We start from the raw sequence: 16,605 nt of genomic DNA on the forward strand, positions 1-16,605 counted from the left end.
AGCAAATTAAACAAAGAGAATTTGGCAAGTGCATAATGGGCCATAAATGACAAAGAAAAAAATGGAAAATGTTTGATTTGTTTAAGGTGCTGTGATTATAAGTAATTTTTCTCTGGGCTTTTTAAAAATAAGGAAATTATGATTGATACCATTTTTATGATTGAAATGTTTATCTCTCTTTATCTTAGCTGAGTTTTTTATTTTACTTTTTTCTCTATTTCATAGAGGAAATACTTGCTAGGTTGCTATAAATTATTCTCTAGTTGCTTAACCACTGTACTTGTTTTTCAGTATTATAATTAAATCATTTAAAAAGCCTGTATTAATAGCTTTCCATTTCTGGGCCAGGCAGAAAGGAGAAGGAGAGTGTGTTTTAGTTCAGTTCAGGCTAAATTTATACAACACACCGGAAGCCAGGTCTGGTTTGCATCCTCCCAATTTCCTGAGGGTCACAAAATGCTATGAAAGATTGTGTAGAAGAATTTATGCATGTTGAGTATCTCCCCAATCCAAATCATTTTTGATTCAAGGCTCTCCAACTGGAAGCAATATGGTCTGCCCCAGGAACAATTGAAATTAGCAACATAAAAAATTGAGGCTGGAGGATCACAAGTTTGAAGCCAGCCTCAGCAAAAGCGAAGTTCTAAGCAACTCAATGAGACCCTGATTCTATATAAAATACAAAATAGGGCTGGGGATGTGACTCAGTGGTCCAGTGACTGTCCCATTCCAAGGGAGAGCTGGTGGACAAGTCCTGTTCTTCAATGCTTAAGAAATGTGCTTTAGAGAAGGGCTTTGAGAAATGCTCTGAAAGTTTCACAAGAAAAGCTACAGTGATAAGCGCATGAGAAGCCCTAGAAAGACTTTCAGGCTTAGAGGGGAGACGGGGAGCTAGGAACAACACTGGGGCAGGGGTAACAAATGCTCTGATGGGCACTTGAGAAGTTCCAGAAAAAGCAAGTGCAATGAGGAAGAAACAGAGGACAATCAGCACAGACTGGACTAAATCAGATGCAGAGAAAAGTGGAGAGAATGCTGGAAATCCAGAGCACTGATTGGATTGTGGTAGGGGTAGCAGGGTGGGGTTTGGAAGAAGTGAAGAGGGTGAAGATGAAGGTCCAGGCAAGTGGAGGGTTCTAGTGCCAAATTGATTTCTCTAGTAATTAAACCTATGAAAGACATTGATTTTTCTCTTAGTATCATGATACAAATATTTTTATTCGAAAATATTTGCAAGTTAAATCTGATACATTCATAGTCTCCTAACATCTGGGTTGGGATTCATCTCTAACAATGTTTTGATGGTTGATCAGAGTTTGAATTGGACCAAGAATGTCCATAGGGAGGTGAGAGGGTTAGGTGCCATTCTCTACTTATAAATGGCATAACTGCTTCCCAATAAATTACTTGAGCATTTCTTTGTCATCTTTTTGTTTGTTCTTTTGGTTGATTGGTTTGGGAATGAGAGTCATCTCCTTCAGAAATATTTCCTCCTAGAGGTTCTAGAAAAATGGGCATTTTTCTCATATTTCCCAAGCATTCTCCATACTTCTCTTGGAAGAGCATTTATCAATCTCTATGGATTTACCTGTTTGCCTTGTACAATGGTTTGTGAGTATAGCTTCTGTGGGCTGGTGTAACAAAGTAGCACAAACTGGTGGCTTAACACAACAGAAATTTATTACCTCAGTTCTGGAAGCTAAAAGTCTGAAATGGAGGTGTTAGCAGGAACCTGCTCCCACTGAAACCTGCACAGTCAAGTCTTTCCTTGCCTTTCTCGCTTCCAGTGTTTGTCAGCTACCTTGGCATTCCTTGGCTGTACATGGATCATGCCACTCTCTGCCTCCATTGCCACATGGCCATCATCTCCCTGTGTATTTCTCTCCTCTTTTTATGAAGATCCCAGTCACACTGTCCATCCTACTCCAGTATGAGCACAAATAAGTTCATGTTATATACTGGGGGTTAAGACTCAAGTAATTTTTTTTTTTGGTTGGAGTGGGGTCAGACAATTCAACTCATGACAGTAAGCAAGGATTATGTCTGTTTCATTGCTTTATTTGTATATCCTTAGCAATAATCCATTGTAAAGTATATGGAACATGTTCAATAAAAATCTGCTTTGATAAAGAAATGAATGTATGAATACAAGAATGTGGTTATGCTAAGAAATACATATTTCATTTTTATATAAAACAGATTCAAGTAGAGAGGGGAGAGTGATCACCTTCATTTACTCCAAGATTCTTCCAACTCCATAGATCTATGATTCTTTTGTTTTAATACTGGTTTGGTTTCAATTATTTAGAAAAAGCCTGTGAATAGTAGTTGTTGCTTAGTGATTTCATCTCTGTAAAACTCAAATAGGATGTATTGAACTTTCATAGACAATATCTTAGTGCACCAAATCATATGCTGTTGTTTGAAGTTTTAGGGAATTTCAAAGTCTTTGGCCTTGTATCTTAAGTTGACTTGTTAGAGGGATGAAAAATTAGTTTGAGTTGTAAGACTGACATCTTCTGACAGATTGTGGTATAGCAACAAGATTGAAGCACCAGAAGGGAAAATAAATAGCACCATTCTAGGGTTAACTGTTAAACTGATTATATATATATATATTTTCTAAGAAGTATATGTAGTTCACCAGAATTGATTTTTGCCTTGAAGAAGAAAGTAAGGGAAGATAAAACATAAATGAAGAGACCATCATTGAAGAAGAAATAGATCAATCAGAAGTGTTCTTGATGAAAGACTAATGCTTTGTAGTTCTTCTAAGAGGATGTGGGGAAACTATAAAAGAGGTTCTTGAATACATGGCACCTGACAGTCAACTTGCTGTGGTCCAGAAGAATAACTATAGTTGGATACATGAGGTCTTCCAAAGAGCTTCCATCTGTACCTCTGTCATTTATTATTTACTCTCTTTGCTCTAATTTCAGTGGCACTGTTGAGAAAACTATTTATTCTATTATGTCTCTCATTCCCCAGTTTATTGTTATCTATTTCTCCATCCTGTTTCAGTTCTCCTTTCTTGATGATGCAGTGGCCCTGCAGCCTCCCTTCTGGTCACATGATCCTTTGCTACTATTAATCCTGAAAGGTGGGCAGGAATGGGATCACATGGCTTTGTCAAAGAATTCTTTTTTGATCCCAATAGTACCTAATACAATTGATAAGTCCGAATCAGGCAGGTAATGAGATCAATTTGGCTTTTTACAAAGTTCAATCTGGCTACAGTGTGGACAGAGACTTTGTACAGTCCCCCGTGCAACTGACAGAAGAGATATAAATTGCTAAATTACCTCTATATTTGCTGCACTCTGTGAAAACAGAATTTCTGTTTAATAGCTGGCACTATAGTATAAGAGGATGAAGCAGTCTATTCTCACGCACTCCCTACAAGGGAAAGGCTGTATGGTATTATTTCTGCAAATGATATTGCATTTAAGAAGTAAAAAATAAGAAAAAGAACAGCTTTAGAGTAAAATTAGATATGGACAACATAACACAACAAACATCATAGAGTCACAGTACACAATATACATAAACTAGAAAAAAATTTGTTTGTAATAGTTTCCTGATTCTATAATGGAACAACTTTAGAAATTATTCTAAGGAAAGATGGAGATCTAAGAACACTTGATGAGTCTGACAAAAAAAATTTTTTTTTGCTTCATTCTCTCAGTTTCTGAAGCTCGTTGCATGTTGAAGGTGACATTATTGCACATACAAACCTAAAAATATGTGAGACTTCTGTAATAGCTCTAGGATGATCACCTACTTGAGTCTGGTCATGTGCAATTACCCTGAAGAAACGTGATCTTCCTAAAAGCAGATATAATGCTATATAACTTTTCCTTTCACTGTTTCTAGTACCACTAAGTGGGGAAAAGAACCAATGTCAATGAGTGGTAGGTAGATGAAGAATATTGCCTAATGATGGAAACTACATTTTTGTTTTCCTGGTAATATTTTAGGAGTCCTGTCTTATTCCAACAGATATTCAACAGTAGTTTTGCCCTTTCAGTCATCAGTTCACAAGGGCTGTATTTATTATCTCATAGAGGCCTGTAAGAGGTAGAAAAACAAAACTCACTTTGTACTTAAAGTATAAAAAATTTCTACTAAATGCTTGAGTACAAAGGGGATATATCCCACCCAGGATCACAGTTCCCACCAGGGAATCCACTATGTACACTCTGAATTTCACTAACTGCTTTTTCCCCCTTATCCCTTCAGCCTGGGGCAGCAGCTAGAACACCTTCTTCCACTACCATCTGGCCCATTCCTGCCCAGCACCAACAGCACTTCTGTATCAACCATCCCTATACTCTTTCTCCATTCCCTGAGAAAAGCTAGCTTTGAATCATCCATCTCATAGTATTGTCCTCATAATATATTATTGAATATGTTATTTTCCCTTCCACTAATTTGTAAGTTTCCTTGGATTAATTTACACATGAGACAGACAAGACCATTCACACGGAAGGTTTTGGAGGGCAAAGGGATCCAAGCTGGCATCTTGAGGTATAGTATTTAAGGTTTTGGTGATCAGAAGGAGTTAAGGATTCTCAGGAGTAGAATAAATGTCATCCTTAGGCTGGCTTCTCCAAAGCTAGGCAAACATTCTCCTAGTGTCCCCATTAGTTTCATTAAACCGGACTTTCAGTTTTTGTCTAAATTTTTCTTAAGAATTTTTAAAATTTTTATTTTAGTTGTAGATGGACACAATACCTTTATTATATTTATTTATTTTTATGTGGTGCAGAGGATCAAACCCAGTGCCACACACATTCTAGGCAAGCGCTCTACCACTGAGCTATAACCCCAGCCTAATGGGATCTTAACGTGCCAAAGTAGATACATATGAATACACAACACATTTTATTACTTTTATTATTTTTTTCCCATTTCCTTCCTTTTTCAGTGAAATTTGCAGAGGCCTGAAAGAGCATTTACCCAAGTTCTGAAGCAGGTTGTCTTAGTGATGAGATATAGAGATGCTTCCTTTCCTCTTTATGTCTCTTTGCTTTCAACTTCTTTTTTGTACATTTTTTACAAGACTTTATTATATTTGATTGATCATAAAGGCAAAGTTAAGAATAATAATATATCATGAAACTCTTTGTCTGGGCTACCTTTTCTTTTCTTTCCCCAACTTTGCTTGTAAGCCAAGTTGCATACCTCTTAAGATCAAGGTAACAAATAAAATTCAAAAATGGATTGCAGCCAAAGCACTTAGCAGGCTGTCAGAAAACACTACAGTTATTTCTGATTAAAACCAAGTCAGATTTCCTTGGAAACTGTATTTCCAAAGTAACTCAAAAGTTATAGCAAAGCTATTCACATTGAGGGCAGCTGGTAAGGATCTGGGAGAATCCACTGACACAGGAGAGAAACTGCAAAGAGGGGGAATGAGTTTATAGACTCAGGATTCCTCTGGGTGCCCAAGGGCATTTTCATAGAGTAGTTCTGGATATTGTCTCACAACTTCTAGAAAGTGCAAGAAAAGATGAGGCTTAATATCAAAGAAGCCTCCCCTTGGATACCAAAGTTGTGTGTGTGCCAATGTTTTTGTCCCTTTTATAAAACAAAATTTGAGAATCTTAAACCAACAGTTGATATTGTAGTAAAACTTAAGGAATTACTATTGAATTTTCTGGCCTTATGCAAAGTACACGCAGAACATGGTCTTAACCCTGTGTGTGGCAGATGGGGTAGGAGGAGGATTACAAAATGTTAAGCAGGTAAAACTAATTCAGGAGCAAGGAGTGGAAGTTATGGGAAGAAGATCTCCAACAAAATTTGGTCCTTGACAACATTGCTACTGCTTTATGAATTTGATGTAAGCAAGAATTTCAAGAGTCCCCATGCCATATGGGTAAGACAGGTGTGTTCTAGAACACAGATCTACTGATCCATCACCCAAGCAGATGCAGTGTGTTCTAAGAGACAAGGGGGGTAGGCTGGTGGTGAGGATAATCAGTAGTGCAGAAGGAAAATCGTGGGTTTGGGGGTCACAAATCTGGGTTCCTAATTTAGCAATTCCACCTACCAGCTGTTTAATATTGGGAAAATTATTGAACTTTTATAAAATGGATTCCTTATCTCCCAAATGGGGAAATAACATATTTGTTCTTGTGGGAAGTAAATGGGACAGAATATATATGACATGATAAATGTAAATGCATAATTGGTTGTTCTAGAGCCACATGAGGCAAATATAAATTTATTCATCTTGGTTTCTCTGTGAGATGCCATTTAGAATGTGCCCAGAGCTGCACAATCAATAAAGTCAGGAGAATCCTTGAGTCTTCGTGGAGAAAGAGAGATCTGAAGGTGCCTTAGAAAATACCTTTCTGGGAACAATGAGGTGAGGACTTAAAGGGGATAATGTAAAGATAAATAAGAATAAGAGGAGATGAGGAAAATGTGAAAAGTGGATGAAGATAGAAAAGGTCAAACAGGAGAAGAATACAAGATAGGAAAGGAAATGGGATTATTGGACTGCATGTATGCATGCATGCATATGTGTGTGTCAGTGTGTGTGCACACGCTCATGCCACACATACATCTTGGTTAACTAAGTATGCACTGAGGAAGTGTCAGTGTACCACTATCTTCTGAGGAATCTTCTTTCTTTTTATATCTATTTTCAAAGGATGTATCATTAATATGGAGTGCAAATAATTAGCCAGGATATTCTCTCAGATTTGCAGATTGAGGCAAACGAAGCAGAGTTAGACTGGGTTTCTGGATTCTTGTCCTTTTTTGCAAGAAAGAGAGCTTTTTTTTCATTTAGTTTTGACTATTTTTGTTTTTTATATTATAATGTATGTTTTCAAATTAGCTTTTTAAAAGCTTTCTTACTTGCTATATAAAATATAATTTTAAACTAATACAGTAAGCTATTCTGGATTCCTTGCAAGTATTTCTGGTTCTAAAAGGGAGCATTTATGTGGGAGTAAACATTGAACCTGCTGATAAATTAGAATATAATATCAAAGGAAGAATGAAATTCATCTAGGAACTAAAAAGTCATGTAAATGCTTCCCTTTAAAAAATTCTAGAAAGACAACATTTGGCCTATGTACAACCTGTATAATCTTTTTCAAGATAACAGGATATCTTTGTGCATTTGATGCTGCAAACCTTCTTAGAAGGAAAACATTTTAAGCATAAAAAAATATTTTCAAGCTACTATATTATGTGTGTGATTTAACTTAAATGGAAAATGTGTAAAAGCCCTTAACAATATCTTCTAACAATTACAATATAATTATCCTTCCTCTGTATTAAGATTAAAGAAACTGCAATTCAATGTCAAATACTTTAAGAAGCATGGTTATATTAGGATGTCATTACATTAAAATCTAATAATAAGCAAATCATAACATTCATAACAATCATAACATCAACAAAATACAGAATGCAATTATATACAAGTACATGGAGTTAATGGAAATTTATTTTCAGCTTGAGAAATGGAATAGGCAAGGTAGTAGGGCCCTGAATAACTAATTTTCTTGAATAAATATTCTCAGTGGAGAAATATCTAAACAGAGTTAGATAAGTGCTAAAACAAAGACAAAAACTAAGCAAACAAGCAAACACAAACCCCACCAAAATAAATCTTATGAGGCCAATCATAAGATGTCCAATCAGGAGCAAATAGGAGGAAACAAAAAAAAATCATCTAACATTCCTTAAATGCCAACTCTGAGCTGACAGTGAGCACAGTGCTTTGCCTATGCTGTTAGAGTTACCATCTCCACAATCCACTAAGTGAAGTAGTGTCACATTTATTTATAGTCAAGATCACAGTGCTGGTGTATAATGTTGCTGGGATTCAAACTTTGGAATATCTCACTCCAAAGCCCATGCTAGAACTGCCAGATACATTGAGAGGCAACTCAGGTAACTAGAATTGTACAAGGAGCATTTAGGGAAGGTATAAAACCTTTCTAAGTCACTAGAATAACAGATGTTCTCTATTACTAAATAATTTCTTAGATACTTGCAACAGTTCTAGTGAAATGTATAATTATGTTTGTGCATTCATTAATTAACATTTGTTGACAGTGTTTATGGAGGGTACAATCTGTGTTAGATACCATACCACGAGGAAGGGATATAGCAATGAACCCTCAGGGAAAATAAACTGTACTAGGAGAAACAAATAAAGAACATGACAGTAGGTTCTGTTAATTACAAGGTATAACCATATGCAACTACCAAATTGGTTCCATATCAAAATTGCACTTGATTCAACCAGTAATCTAAATGTTAAAGTATGTTTGTGGAGTATGGCCACAGACACTCAGGATATAAATTTTAGTTTGTTTATTATTCTCTTACTTGTGGGTACCCCATGGGAATTAGTTAGGGTTTTTGTTGCTGTAACCAAAAGACCTGACAAGAACGATTAGAGGAAGGGAAGTTTATTTGGCTTGTGGTATCACAGATCTCAGTCCACAGATAGCTGACTTCATTGCTTTGGGCCTTAGGTGTGGCAGAGCATTATGGCAGAAGAGTGTAGAGGAGTAAAACGGCTCAGGATATGACACTTGGAAAACAGAGAGCTCAGTTAACCAGGGAAAAATATAAACCCTAAAGGTAGGCTCCCAGTGACCTACCTCCACCAGCCATACCCTCCTGGCCTACAGTTACCACCCAGTTAATTCGTCATTGAATTAATCCACCAATTAGGTTACAACTCTCATCATCTAATCATTTCACCTCTGAAAGGCCCTGCATTGTCTCACACAGGAGCTTTTGGGGAACTCTTCATAACTAAACCACAACAGTATGCATTGATTACCTACAAAGAGTAGGCAGTCTATGGAGGAATATAGAGCAGTAATTTGGTCACCCTCTTTGGAGTTATTCAACCTTTGGTTTAGCATTCTGACATGCTCCCAGGAACACCTGTCAATACATGGAGACATTTTTGGTTGCAAGTGCTACAGGAGTGGTTCTATTGACAGCTAGTAAGTAGAAACGAGGATACTGATGAGATCCTAAAATGTGCAGGACAGCCCCGCCCCCCAACAGGAAAGAGTTTTACACCTCAAAACTTTCAGTTGTGCCATTCTTGAGAAATCATACATTGAACACAGGAAATAACATGACACAGGTAACCAGGAGAACTCTATTGTATTTAACGGTAATACAATTATTCATCCTAAACCTTGAAGTTAGTTTTCCCATACATTCCTTGTCCTATGTCTCTGTTGAGATACTCAAGTTTTGTGGCAAAAATAATGGACAAGATTAGAAGTAAAATGAGCCTTTAAAAAAGCCCTTGTGAACATTTAAATTGACTAAAATGGGACTATGAATGTGACACACAAAATAAATTCATTATCAACAATCTCCTATAACACTCGTTTAGTAGTAATAGCAGTAATTCTACTCTTCTTTCCTTGGTAACTTGAAAATGTAGAGGATATTCCTTCTCTGAAATTTACAGCAGATGCTTATAAATTTGTTCTTTCTTCTGTACATGGATGTATGCTAAAGTATTTTATCTTGTATATCCAGTCTTTTGGTTTTGTTGTTGTTATTGTTGCTGTATAGAGGCCTTGGATGTGTTACAGACCAGTCACAGTAATTGTAAACTATTATTGTTTCATTTTCGATATTTGTCTTTATCTCCCATCTATACTTCATTTTTCTTTCCCCATCATCCAGGCCAACTTTAATATGTTTGAATCAAAGGACAGTTTGAAAGATTGTTTTATATGTTTAATTTCAAAAAATTGAATCATGCTTCTCCTTCTGCCTCTGCCACTTTAGACTCAGCATTATGCTTTAGACATCCAGCCTTATAGATATGTGTTAAATGTATCTGTTCTTCTGAATTCTGCATGCGTTTTTGACATTTTATGCAGCCATGGCTCGACTGACATCACATTTCCAATGTGGAAACAATGCCAGGATGTGGATTCTTCTCTTGTCTCTGTGTTTGTTTAAAAGATTCTTTGGACTATATTGCCAAGAATGTAATAGCTGAGAAATAGCATATACACACATTCTTTGTTTCCTTGAATGCTGCCAAATTGCTATCCAAAATAGCTACATTATTTACACTTTCAGCAATGCAAAGAAGTTCTTGTTTTCTTTGACATTTCTCTAATTGCTTTATCTCCCATAATTTAAACATCTATTTTTATATCTTTTTTCCCTCTCCCAAAAACTTCAAACATCATTTCCTGACCTAACACCTAGTTCATCACTAATATTTCCATAACTAAATTTATTGACCCATCTGTTCACCTTCCTGGGAACATGGGGTCCTTTCTGTTATCAGGCAATATCTTCACAATGTACTTCTAAAAACTTTGTTCCTGAAAATTCTGCTTTCAGAGCATTGATTCTTCTCACTCCTCTAGATCATTCCATTCAGCACACAAACTTACTAAAATGGCATTCATCCTTTGAAAAGCAACAATAAAAACAAAAATCCTCCAATGATCCTCCAGACATCAGCTTCCTTTTCTGCTTCTTTGCAGCAAAATTCTTAGAATAACCTGTTTTCCCTATCTACACTGCCACTCCTCCCTAATACTATTATCCTCTTTATTTCTCTTTTCTAGAAATATTGGTCTTGTTGTTGTTGTTTTGTTTAATTATATCATTTATACTACCTGTTCTCTTGTGTTGGGGGATACACTCAGCCTGACTGGCTCTTTCTTCTTATTACAAGTGAAGGGTGGGTGACTTTCTAGAAAAAAATTTCTTCCATAGAATCCAGTAACTATTACATCTCATGCTGTTTTAAATCTCTTCCCAGAATGGATTCCTGCTGACATTTGAGATGGTATTTATCTCTCTAATTGGGAGGTGAAGGGCATAACTCTAAGGATCTTCCCTGTCTTCTTGCACATAAAAGTGTGCCTGCCACCTAACTCATTGTGAACATTCACTGAGGGACATGATGGAAGTTTGTTTGCTAGGCTGACAGATGATGAGGTAAGAGAAGTACGGAGTCCCATGTCCCATAAAGCCTCTTCTGTCACTGTAGCAGTTGCCCTGGGACTGCCTGTATCCCCCTTCTCAGGCCTATGCACTGCTGTCCCACTACTATGAGTTATCAGCAGACAGGTTCCACCTGACCTGGGGAGCTGCCCCTAACCCACAGAGATAACTTTTTTTTTTTTTTAAAAGAGAGTGAGAGAGGAGAGAGAGAGAGAGAGAGAGAGAGAGAGAGAGAGAGAGAGAGAGAGAGAGAGAGAGAGAATTTTTTTTTTAATATTTATTTTTTAGTTCTCGGCGGACACAACATCTTTGTTGGTATGTGGTGCTGAGGATCGAACCCGGGCCGCACGCATGGCAGGCGAGCGCGCTACCGCTTGAGCCACATCCCCAGCCCCAGAGATAACTTTTAAGAGTTATATTTAGATGATGTCTTTTTATTGAAATCAGCCATAAAATATTTGTAAATTTTAAGAACTTATATTGAAGAATCTAAAGATATAAGTGCAGCTCAATGACAGGAAACATCAGGCAGAATCTTGCCAAAGAAACTATCTAAACTATGGGTGTTTTCTACTTCTGTCTTGCAAATGGATTTGACAGTAGTGTGTATTTTACCTTCCATATTTTTCAAATATATCTCCCGAGATATTTTCTACTTTTATCCAAAGCCCATGACTTCTAATACAGATCTAGTTTGATATAAAGAAGTATGAGTCCAATAACTTTCAGATTATCAACTATTCAGAGAATTGTGTAGGTATGCATTCTATTTAACAGAACATTGGTAACCATAGTGTTTAATTTCTGGCCTTGTATAGAGAATGGAGTTAGTCGAAAATCCTGCCTGCATCTGCAGACAGATTCTACTATTCTCCCGAGGTTCAAAGTAGACAACAAATCACTTGCTGAGTAGTAAGACATAATTTCTCAGTCCCAGTTTGACTTCTCCTGCTCCTGATTCAATTCCTCACTGCCTACTGAATGAGGGAAACTAAGAATTAAAGTGAATTATTATACTTCCAAAAGTAGCATGACTTCATATCAGATTCCCATCTTTCTCTTAAAGGGGACCAAATTTGGGTAGTTCATTAACTCAAAGAACATCATCTGAGGAAAGGAATGAATATTTTTCTTGTTTATATGCTTCATAAATTGAAGAAGATGAAATCTTTATAATAGAATCTCCAATAGCTTTCAGTTCATGGTTTTGTTATGACCCACAACACACATCTCCCCCGACTCAAGTTAAGTTCTAGGAAAGAAATTCATGGTGTCACATTTACATTTTGCTAGTTTTCACAGGATTAATACAGTTTAATTTTAAGATTGGAATAGCTATGGCTGTTTCAACAATGTATACTTACTATTCAAATAATAAATTTCATTGTGTAATCTCATAATTCTACTGAGAGCTATGAAAGAATTGTTAATCAAATATAAAAATTCAAGGAATGTCGTGATTCCAAAAGAAATGCATATGTTTTTTACTGAGTACCTGCCTAAGAGTCTCCACTTCATGACTCACAAATAGACACTTAATACATTTTTAATGATGACACATATTTGCAGAAACGTCACCACCTAAGTTATCCTCTTTTACCTCCTAGAATTACCACTTCATGAGAAAAGTCTTAAAACTATATTTTATTATCAAGCCTAGTTTCTTCCCTTATTAATGTGTGTCACTCAATATATGATTCAGTGTCTATGCAGGGGCTTGACTGGAATGACAGATTTGGCTGCAGGTATAAGCAGAGTTTGTTTGATGTCCTCTGTGCAATGCAGGAAGTCAAACATTCAGGTTGCCAATAATTTTTTAGAGTCTAAACCTACACAATTGTCCTGATAGTTTTCTTATTATGCCTCCTTATTTTCTTATTTATCTAACAAAGACCTCTAAGAGAACTAATCTGTTTCTTCTACGCTTCTTGACTTAATAAGTTGTCCTGAGGAATAAATTCTCCTCAGTTGTTGTTTTCCCAATGAAAAATTAAATATGTCACAAAATTTTCTTTGAACAGTACAGCACAGTACAGTACAGAGGCTACTCCATAAAATATCCAAAAGCTTTCAATTCATGATTATGCTTTTCCTGTTTTGTAACACATACCCTGCCCCCAAATCAAGATAAGTTCAAGAAAGAACTTGAGAGCATCACATTTATGTTTTTCTGTTTTCACAGGATTAATGCAATCTAATTTTAAGAACCAAATAGCTTGAGCTGTGAGAATTAGACAAGTGAGACTAGAATAAGTGCTATATTTGAAATATAAATGAGTGGTAGTGTGGAAGTTTCCTGAGGAGAGAACCACTAATGTTGATCCAAGTGATTAGGAAGACAATGCAGAAAAGAAGGAAATATAAGTAGACACTCTACATGAAGGAAAGAAGGAGGGTGTTGCTGAAAGAAAAAATCTGAGAAAAAATCTGAAAGTGTCATTATTATTTTTGGTGTCTTTAGGAAGTGGCAGAAAATGTGAATAGAAAACTGTTGGGTCCAGGCAGTAAAGGGCCTTCAATGACAGGCTTAAAGAGACTGAATTGTATTCCATGGGAAGAAACCACAGAATATTTTTTAAGTAACCAAGTACACTTTCATTCAATTACTTTGAAAGTGCAAAGAATAAATTGGAGCATTTTAGAGGGCAAGTGTGGAGAGGCCAATTATTGCTTACTACATGCCCAGGCAATCCCCCACAGTTTTCCAGTTAGCCCCATGTGATTGCATTCTTTTCAACAGGATTTGTGAAGTGAGATAAGCCCTTCCTGAGAGTCTTTCATGGTACTTTGTAAAGCTATGTTGTTGGTGTTGAAGTGGCAAACTCTCACTGTAGGGTTGTCTATTTCTCCCTTGGTTCTGTCAAGTTTTTTCTCCATATGTTTTGGAGCTATGTTTTAGATGCATGCAATTTCTATAATTTCTATATTTCCTGGATGTATTAACCCTTTTATCAGCATATAATGCCCTCCACTGTCTGTTCTAGCATCTTTTACTGAAAGTTCATTTGTCTGACATTTTCATGATAGAAAGTACGATTCCTCCAGCTCTCCTCTTTCTCAGAATCAGTTTGGTTAAATTTGGAGACTTTGTTATTCTGTCTGAATTTTAGAATATATTTATTTGTGTAAAAATAATTGCTATTTTTCATGGGAAAAACATTGAATCTGTAAACATTGAATCACTTTAAGTAGTATGGACATTTTAACCATAACTAGTTTTCCAATCTTCAACCACAGGACAGTGCTCTTGTGAATGTGATTGCTTTCTTAACTTTCTTTTTATATATTTTATTATGAGGGTATGGAAACACAAACCTTTATAATTTCCTATAGGGCAGATGTACCAGCAACACATTCTCTCAGCTTTCATTTATCCAAGAAGGTCATTAGTTCCTTTTAATTTCTGAAGTATAATTTTATGGAATGTAGAATTCTTGGTTGGCAGTTTTATTTTTCTTTTATATTTTAGATATGTTCTCCCACTGCCTTTTGAGGATCTCTTGTATGTGAAAAGTTGTTCTCTCTTTACTCTTTCAAGACATTTTTTTCTTTTGTCTTTTGACAATTTGGTTATAATGTATCTCTTTATGTGTGTTGGTTTGAGTGTTTGTATCCTCCTACAATTTATGTGTTGAAACCTAATCCATAATAGGATAGAATGAAAAGGTGGAAACTTTGGGAGGTTTAGTGGTCTTAAAAAACGGGCCCCAAAGAGTTTGTTTGCCTTTTCTACCATGTGAGGATGCAGACAGAAAGGTGCCCTCTATTAAGAGTGAGATCATATCTTTGATCTTGGAATTCCTAGTATCCAGAAATGTAAGAAATAGACTTCTATTGTTTATAAACTACCTAGTTTATGGTAATTTGTTATAGTAGTCTGAAAAAACAAAGACAATGTGAATCTCTTTCAATTTATTCCATTGGTATTTATTGAGCTTCTTGGATGTGTAGCTTCATGCCTTTTATCAAATTTTGAAACTTTTAGCCATTGTTTCTTCAAATACATCTTCTGGCTATTTCTTTTTCTCTCTTCTCCTCTGGTATTCCCAATATGCATATGTATCCATATGTATGCTTAATAGTAAACCATGGGTTGGGCCAAGGAGTACATCCCTATAATCCTAGTGGCTCTGGAGGCTAAGGCAAGAGGCTCACAAGTTCAAATATAGCCTTAGCAATTTAGCAAGGCCCTGAGCAACTTAGCAAGACCCTGTCTCAAAATAAAAAATAAAATGAGTTGGGGATGTGGCTCAGTGATTAAGTCCTCTTGGGTACAAAGAAAAAAAAATCCCTGGTACAAAAAAAAAATACACACACATTCATAAAATATAGATAGCATTCCATGGATCTTGTAGGCAAAATTCACTTTTCCTTGTTTTTATCTATCCTTCAGATTGGATATTTTCAATGGAAAAATCCAATATACTATTATGTTTTAATCAAGTATACTATTGTTTTCTCTTTGACCTAAATGTTTGGCTAATTATAATAATTCTTCAAATTTTAAAGTCCATTTTCAATATTATGTATGTAGATTACAATATTTCCTGATTCTATATTTTTATGTTCAGTAGAAGACAAAATTGCAGTAAGTTTTAACATAAACCATATATGCATAACCATGCCTGGAAATAATTTTAGATGTGCCAGATGGTTGTCTCTATTTGTCAGATAGATTAATTCTATAACAAATTATCAAGGGCTTAACACCATAAATATTGAATACTAGATAGGCCAAATGTAGGTTGTTGAAAAGGAAATATGCCAGTTCTGCTCTGTGCAACCATTCAGGAACCAAGCCTTATTTTGGTCATCTTCCAATTCTAAGTCAAGAAAATTTCCCTTTAGTTCTGGGTAGAAAAAGAAAAAAAGAATAGAAGTTGTAGGTGGGAGGTTTCTATGGGTCAAGCCTGGAAATAGCAGCAACACTGCCCTCTGTTTTTATTGGCCAGAACTCCATCAAATGATCATTTATTAGACAAAAAGATTGGAAAAGGTGTATGTTTATTTTTCCAGGAATAAGTTGGGGAAAATAGATATTTGTGAGCACTGTTTGCTTGACTTTTAATATAAATCTTTGGAGCAGTAGAACTAACTTCCACAACTCTTTATGTAAAAAAGAGTTGATAAAACTGTTTTAAAGTAAAAACTTGCAGTGTACAGAAACAATGGTCATTTTAAATTTAAAATGAACCTAAAAATGTGGAACATAGCCTGGTGAGAAATTTGTTGTAAGCACCACAGAATGAGTAATTACTACTGTTGATTTAAAAACAAAGTAATTTGATAGTGCAATGCTTATGAAATGAATTCAAAGGACAGTTGCCAAAAAATACTATGATACTAATATATTGTTCATTCCATAGTTAATGTATTGTTACAGTCAATTTGTTTTTTTATGTGCATGAGTATAAAAAAATAAATCAATAATTACATTAGTTACAATCAAGTTTTCATTTAGTTGGAAAATTATGTAGCTTGTTAAATTATAAAGAAAAAAGTACAATTATACTTTGCTTGAGTGGTTAAAAAAATAAAATGATTATGTTGCAGAGAAATGTTGATAAGATCAACAGATAATGTCTTTTATTTTTACATTATATTTAGTTATTTAATTTCTAGTGT

General features: G+C 35.6%; 2 long non-coding RNA genes across 6 annotated transcripts in view; one reads left to right on the forward strand and one right to left on the reverse strand.

The window, feature by feature from the left end:
- LOC144365432 (uncharacterized) overlaps positions 1-16,605 on the forward strand; it is a 153,550-nt gene that overhangs the window by 84,999 nt on the left and 51,946 nt on the right. The gene's annotated exons all lie outside the window — the stretch shown is intronic.
- LOC144365433 (uncharacterized) overlaps positions 1-16,605 on the reverse strand; it is a 121,381-nt gene that overhangs the window by 38,119 nt on the left and 66,657 nt on the right. The gene's annotated exons all lie outside the window — the stretch shown is intronic.

Source organism: Ictidomys tridecemlineatus, chromosome 7, assembly GCF_052094955.1.
Source record: "Ictidomys tridecemlineatus isolate mIctTri1 chromosome 7, mIctTri1.hap1, whole genome shotgun sequence".
In the NCBI taxonomy this organism is placed as follows: Eukaryota; Metazoa; Chordata; class Mammalia; order Rodentia; family Sciuridae; genus Ictidomys; species Ictidomys tridecemlineatus.